The sequence below is a fragment of the Nylanderia fulva genome, unplaced genomic scaffold (genome assembly GCF_048542155.1).
Source record: "Nylanderia fulva isolate GAGA-0341 unplaced genomic scaffold, ASM4854215v1 Scaffold45, whole genome shotgun sequence".
NCBI lineage: Eukaryota > Metazoa > Arthropoda > Insecta > Hymenoptera > Formicidae > Nylanderia > Nylanderia fulva.
This window is the reverse complement of record NW_028190532.1, coordinates 88,431-96,709: the sequence shown is the minus strand read 5'-3', so window position 1 is coordinate 96,709 and position 8,279 is coordinate 88,431.

Here is an 8,279-nt window from a genome sequence, read left to right as displayed (position 1 = left end):
TTAAAGTTTCATAACTTTTCGGAAATTTTATTTTCGATCACTCGATATATCCTCTCGACTCCATAGAATATTGAAAATGTATGTTAATAGCAACTATATTCCATGTTCATCCGATACGTTCGACGATCCAAGAATTTGACTTATCAATTGGAAGATCAACAATGATCTTCTCTAATTTTTGTGTTCGAGGAATCGCAGTGAATGAATTTCATTCATTTCGATAGGTATTAACAGAGAGAGAGAGAGAGAGATCTCCCGTGGATAATTCGTGTTCGCAACGTGAACCGCGTCCTCGTCTGATAACAGCCGCGCTAATCGCGTCTAACATTCTTCCGCGAAACCATCAGTAACAAATAACCGTTCATTCTCCGCGGACTGTGATGCACGCGACAAACGTGTAACCGCAAGGATGGAAATAGAGAGAGGGAAAAAGTTTGGTGGGACGAGGATAGAGGAAATGAACGAGCGGAAATCAAGCGGTGGAAAAAAAAAAAACCGTCAGGGAGGAGAGGGAGAAAAGTGCAGTGGAGAGAATCGAGAGAGGAAGGGAACGAGGTGGTGGAGAACGAGAGGGCGTCGCGGCGTTGTCCTCACACGTACCGGCGCTTTCTTAATCATCATCTGTCTATCTCTCGGCATTAGTAGAGAAGAAAGAGGGAGACCGCGCGGTGCGGGAGCTACGAGGACGCGGGAGGGTACCGAGGTAAGAGAGGTAGGATGTTGAGGAAAAAGAAGGACCGGCGCGATGGAAAAGAGTGAGAGAAAGAGAGAGGCAGCGGACACAGAAGGGGAGAAGGGGGAGAGTAGAGAAACGCTTCTTACTCCGCCCAGCATCCAAGATGGCGTTGGCAGCGGCTCCCCTCGTCATTAAAATCAATAATTAAAAAATACATCCGTGGGCACCTTCGCTTTTCTAGCGCCTCGTGACGCGCGCGCGCGCGCGCGCCACCGCGCACGTGTGACGGTGCGGCGGCCGCGACGCGCAGAGATGAGAACCCCTGCGGGCTGTTTCCTTCTTCGCGGATGAGGAAAACGAACGGGAGTGGGATGCCGCGCGCGCGGTACGCGTCGAGTGCAAGTCGGGGTGGGGTTGTATGTAGTGGTACCAAATCCTTAAACAGCGGACCCCCTCGAGGAGTCGGCCCACGCGTGCATCCCCTTCCCCAAGCTCTGCGTTCGAAACTTGCTGGCGAACTGGATTTTCGGAGTCTTTTAATTACCGCGATTATTATCGCGCTATGGAATACTAATTAATTCCGGCTGGGTCGAGCATGAGAGCGCGCGAACGGGCCGAAGTTTCTTGCCGCGCGCGAAAAATTATGCGAGCCAGCTTTTCCGTCCCGCTCGTAACTTCTCGAGGAAATGTAACAACGGGTTTTTTTTTTTTTTCCCCTTCTTTTTTTCCAGAAAAATTTACTCTACGTGGTTACGATGACTGCGAGAAGCGGGGACATTTTTGGCGGCACTTATTGAGTCGCGAGGGAAAAGTTTCTTAATCGCGATCGATTCTTTTCTTAATCGAACGATTTCTTCAGATCCACCGGATGCGATTAATAAAGTCTGTAAGAGCGGTGGTTTCTTCGATTTCATTAGTACAAATTCAATATTAGTCGAGTTTTATATTTAAATATATATTTATAATATCTGCTTCCTGTAACTAGCGATTAAAAAATAATCGTATACTAGGAATACAGAAAATTTATTAATCTCTAAAATTTTTATGTGTACAATAAATATTTACATCACAGACACGCTAAATTCATTTCTAAATTTTTCTTACACTTACACGAACTATTATAATCTCGCTTCTCTAGAAAAAATCGAAAACTTTATTTATTTACTCGTATAATCTTTCTTTTTTGTTTTCTCTTATTTAATATTTAATTGCACATCCTTTCGGCAAAATAATAACTAATTAATTGCGCTTCGTTTATACTTCCCTCATTTTCTAGCGATGAAGTATTCGTCTGACTGAGGAAGAAAACGTATACGAATAAATACTATATATGCGTTTACCTTTGAACCTCTTTTCGTCTCTTTTTCTCTATCTTCCTTTGTCGCAAACAAAGTAATTTTTCTCAAGCTTTCATGGCACATATAGCGATTAGTTATGCACTAGCTCGTTTGCGCTTACGGAATTTTTATCGACAGGTGAAGGCACGCACCCTCGTTTACGGGCTGAAGTAATCGCTCCGCTGCTCTTTCTTACCCCACATGATGAAATCTTCAAGGGAGGCACGACCCGTATTTACAACTCGAGGACACCACCTGTACTGTGTGCCGGGTTGATCAGTCGAGCGATGCTTTATGTCTTGGAAAAAGTACGAACTGTACGACAAAGAACGGCTCTTCAAGGTCGTTCTTCAGGACTATGGTTGATGATAATAATCTGACCGTTTTGAAGGTTGTAGGGTTCGTAAATTCTTCTTTCGGTGCGTTTTTTTAAAGTTTCGGAATAATTAATTTTGATAGATCATCGAAGAGGTGATGCACGCTTGAAAAAAAAGGCAGGTTTGCATTCGTATTCTTTTTTTTTTCGGAGCACATTAAGTTGGAATCCGATGTTCGTTGCATACAGCGGACAGAAAAATATCAAACGAGTACCCTATAATGATAATTGCAGGTGCAAGTTTTATCATCATTGTTAGTATATTTTTTTAAATAACAAATGAAAATAAATAAAATGGAAAAGGAAAGCGACGATAGACATCTTCGCTTTCTTATTGAAGCGTTGCGTTCTCACGTTATATATATTTTCTTTTTCTCTATTAAAGTAGAAACCTGTTTTCTCACAGCGAGCCATGTCTTCTATGACCTTAATGTTATTGTAGCTTTTTCAGTTTGTAATATACTTCATTTGTGCTCTATTTTGGCAAAATATTATGCTTTGTTTCGATAACGCGGAAGAATAAAAATATATGAATTAATCTTGGAAGAGAAAAGACGAATCAAAATCAAATTTTCCTTGATGTCTTCATGAACAAATCAAACGGATCAGACATGCTGACAAACATGCATTTACATAAATTTGTCATTCGTTTGTTGTTCGCCAGACATTAAATCCAACTCAAGGACTGTATTTTTTTTTACCGCATTGGATTTGTAAATATGAATATTGTACCACCGTGTGTGTAAGATAAGATTGCGCCCCGTTGTTAACCGTTCAGTAGGGTGGAAAAGGGTTTTAGGTGTGAGCAGATAATCGAGAAAGGTTTGTTCCAATATCCATCACACATCCCTCTTGCATGTTGCATAATCGTATAAGTTCAAGAAGTCCATCGGTTCGGAAGAAAAACGTCTTTTAATATGTCAGAGAACAACGGAAAATTGTTATCACCTTTTGATTACAATTTGCATACTTAAAATCTTTCGGATTACTATTAATTATGATTCAACAAAAGCCAAGACGATTGATACTTGTGCGAATACGAACGATGCTTGACGCGTTAAGTTTGAGAATTTTACAGAATTTTCATAAAATACTGTATGTGTTATGTTGTGTTGACAGCAGAAAGTGCATTGAAAGAATAATCTGTTTCAATCTTTCTTATTACTTTAATTATTCGTAATTATATTAAATTGTAAATAGTTCTAAAATTGTTTATAATGTTTAAATTACAAAATATTTTTTTACAATTACCAAGAAATCGCCAAAATTTTTCGTGATTTAAAATGATATGCTAGATATATGTGAGATAAAACGAGTTCCCTTTTAACATAATTAGCGTCATTGCCAATCTATATCCGCATATTAATAGTCGACCCGGCAAAGATAACACTAGAATATCGATTAATAAGTAAATGTCGAAGTTGTACATCGTAATACATCTCGAAGAGTGATTATCTCAATTGACTTGCGCTTGTTGGACTGTAAGGACTAAAGAAAATTCTGCGAATTCTACACAAATTGCAAGCGACACTTCTTTAAACATTATGCAAATTGTATTATCGATATTTTGTTACGTATAATACACGATGTCTTCGATTCTTCGTACGAGAAGTCGTTGGAATAATATTTCTTCATAATGATTTCAATGCGCAACTATGCCTTCCCGATATAATGCCGGTAAGAACATTAAGAGTTGATGAAAATTAGCGAGAATTATAAATACACGCACAGTAATATCTTTTGGAGTCCGCACGTAAGCGGCTTATTGCACAAACAATTGCAAAGGCGGGATTCGTATTGTTAACAAATTCCCTTTGGCCGGGATGCTTCATAATGACACGAAAGCGCTTTTTACCTGAGATGCGAAACGCAGTATAAAGAAATTTTTGGCGTGATTCTTCATCGACACCGAGCATTTTTTTCATACACATATACCTATATCGGCCTCTATAACTAAAATAAAAAAATTTATTCTATGATTATGAAAAATGAAAAAAATGCGTGAGATAATCATTCTTCCGTATTGTAAGACTTGAATTTGTCACGGAATATGAAAATGGGATGTCGAGTCATTTTTAACAATACATATATACCGAATATTTTTGCCTTTTCTTTATCCCTTTTGAACCCCAAAGTTATTCAAAGTATTTTAATATTTCTACATAAATATTTTAAACGAACGTTCGTTTGTCTCACAATTATAATTACATTCACTGCACAAAGTGAGCATACATTTTGATTGTATAATTTGCGAAATATATAATGACAGAAAAACAGATGTAATCAGAAGTATATATTTCTTTGAGAATGAGGTTTCCTTAAAATTTTTCCTCGTTTTAAAAAGACTATTTTTAATCCCTTACCTGAGTCTTCACTTTATTGTAAATGGCGCCAGAATACTTTAGAGAGAAGATACAGCAACCTTTTTTATAAATCTGTATAGGGTCAATGTATTTATCTCTTTATTCATCTGTTCACCATGGAAACGCAGATAGAACAATGAATCATTGTTCATATCTCCTTATTATGATGAAATATAATATATAAAATGTATAAGATGATTGTTTTAGGAATTGTTATTTCTTATAATTTATTTCCGTTTAATGATGTCATCGAAGGCACATGAAAATATGCAAAGATAATTCTGTAGAGACAGCAACATTTTTTAAAAATCTGTACAGGGTCATCAATGTATTTTACTCTATCCCAAGTGTTTCGGGATCCATCCACCTGCATCACCATAAAAATGCAGTTAGAACAATAAATCGCAATTATTATCATGAATCGCATTCACATGTTTATAATAAAATATAATACATAAAGCATATGAAACGATTGTTTTAGGAATTATTATTTTTGAATTTGTTACTGTTTAATGATGTCATCGAAGGCACATGAAGATGTGCGAAGATTACTCGAAAATATAAGTAGAAATATGTAAATGCGTGCGACATAAATCTGCGTGTATGGGATCTCAACACTTATAAGGGAAAAAAAGAAAGAGACAGAGAGAGAGAGAGAGGTGAGAAAGGAAGAGAGAGAGAGAGAGAGAGAGAGAGAGAGAGAGAGAGAGAGAGAGAGAGAGAGAAAGAATGGAAGAGGAGGGTCCATGCCCATGGGCTGGTACCCACTCGACTGGAGGTGGCACAAGGAGGTGGGACTCTTCGTCTCGTTCTCCACTTTCAGTAGCAAGGCAGTAACACTCGACCGCTCTGAGAGCCAGGTTGTCTGGTCACCGCTCGACCGCGTATTAGGTGCATGCGTGTGTACGTATTGTACATACGTAGTGCCACCTGCGGAATTATGAGCGCGGAAATCGCGGTGCAAGGGTTGGTGAAGGGATAATATCTTTGTTGTGCTGTTGTTTACGTACAACACGGCTCACACGTGTCAGTGCGCAACTGACAGGAAGATCTGAAGCTATACGAAGAGCTAATGATGATAATCACGGTAATGCGACAATATGATCGCAATGTGATTACAGTCATCTCCCTGTCGATGGGTCAGCAGCTGACAATATTTTAATTTAGACACGTGCGCGCGTACATTGTTTTATGGTGTCATGTGTGAGTGCTGTCTCAGATCATTTGCACCGGTTATTATTCCGGCCGTCGTTCCGAAGATACCTCTGAAGGTACCAGGTACAAGGACCAGTCATGTGACTGCGCACGCATCATATACGCACCATTTTCACAGAACACTCTGGAATTTTCATTTTATACATGTTTCCGTGTAGTGCCACGTCCGAAGATCGGAAATTTCCAACGATCCTGGATCTCGGATCTTAAATCTGTCGTTGACGCTTGGTCTCTTAAAATTAACTGTAACTATGATTTATTACATTATTACGTATAAATAATAGGACCGGTGTTAAAAAATTATTAATCTTTAATTAAAAAGTGAAAAATCAAGCAAAATAAATAAAAATCTAAATAAAAAATCAAGATTGTGTAGTAATTATTGAGTTAAACAATACGCATGCAAAAACATTTTATATTTTTTTGTATCTTTATTTTGCAATTCCAGTGAGAGAAAAGGGTAGACTTTTTTAGACTCCTTCGCTCGACGGGCAAAACTTTCTAGTTACAGTACTCACGTTCAAGTATAGTTACATTCAAGTATAGTTTTTTGGAATTTATTCCGAATTTGGTATCATCTTCGCCGTTGGCTATTTGACTTTGTCGTCGATGTTCTCATTATTTCCGCGTCTTAATCATCTTACAATTAATATGCTTGCCGTCGATTGAATCTTCGACGATGCCATTCAGGTTTTCGCAGGACTTTAATTCCTAATCGACATACATTCCACACTGAAGATTTAATTGCGAAGAAAGGAAAGAAAAGGACGCCATTGTGTGTAAAAATATAGAAGAAAGTCTCAAATATCACAGGTATTTCTTTTAGCACGGTTAAATCCTTTCAATTCTTCATAGATTTAAATAAATGGGCAAATCTAGTAGAGATTTGTGTGATTTTCTTGCGCGGTATTTGAGAATTGAAACTGTCTAAAGATCGGTTCGGTAGGAAAAGATATTTATTTTTATATATCATTATAAAGCAATGCATAAAAAAATTGGTCCTTAAAATTAAATGGATATTCCCATGACATAAATGATTTTATTATAAATTTAACGTATAAGACGGGCAACAAGAGCCAAATCGCGGATGACAATGCGTTATCCTAACGAAACTAAATAATTTTTCGTTAGAATTAAAATACCGGTGCACAAGGCACCAAATTTTTACTTGGACACGGCCAAGATTTTAAATATGAAATAATCTCATATTTTGAGATTTAATTTCAATACCCCTTTAACCCCCCTACGGAAAATAAATAAATGAATGCAAGAGAAAAATATAGATCCGAAAATCGCTGAATCGGGGATTTTATTATATTCATAATCCTATATATTCAAAAAAAGAGAGAAAAATTACATTGAAGCTACAGTAAAATCTAAAAGAATCAAGTCGATTTTCTTGCGCGGTATTTGAGAATTGAAACTGTCTAAAGATCGGTTAGGTGAAAAAAGATATTTATTTTTATATATTATTATAAAGCAATGCATAAAAAAATTGGTCCTTAAAATTAAATGGATATTCCCATGACATAAATAATTTTATTATATTCATAATCCTATATATTCAAAAAAGAGAGAAAAATTACATTGAAGCTACAGCAAAATCTAAAAGAATCAAGTCGAGAGTAAGCGTATATATGATTTTTTTTTGTGACGTGAATGGTAATGAGGTGTAATTTACATGCTGTTTATTCTTAGTAACATATTGTGCGTAAGGTACCACTTTATTTTTTATAAATATCGGAGAAGCGGCATATGTGTGTGCGCGAGGAATATGCAACAGAGCATTTTTATTTTCTGCCTTACAACTTTACACAAGTTTAATTTTATTAATAATAACGTGCAATTCTATTCTACATAATACGGTAAACAAATCGTCGTACATACAAAAAAATTGTATTTGAAAATTTGAAACAGTTGTAATACGTAATCGTATATAAATACCATTTGCATGCTTAATTTTGTACATTGAGACCAACTATTTTATATATTTTTTACGTTGTAACCGATAATCATGAAAACCCAGTTTTTCTTTAAAAAAATTGTTCTGAAGAAAATTTTCAAGCAATTGCGATTGATAAAAATGTGGTACCATAATTGTGTCCGATTTTGAACGAACGTTACTTATAAATCTCTTTAATTTCTTATATAAATATCCTAAGCATAAATGAAAAAAATATTAAAAGTAAAAAATTATAATTTCTTCTCGCAGTCGCCACGTAACCATATGATATATCTTCGACTAAATATAACGTATCCCTAAATGATGAAACTAACTTGCTCGCGCGCTATAATGCGCACGGTATACGTAA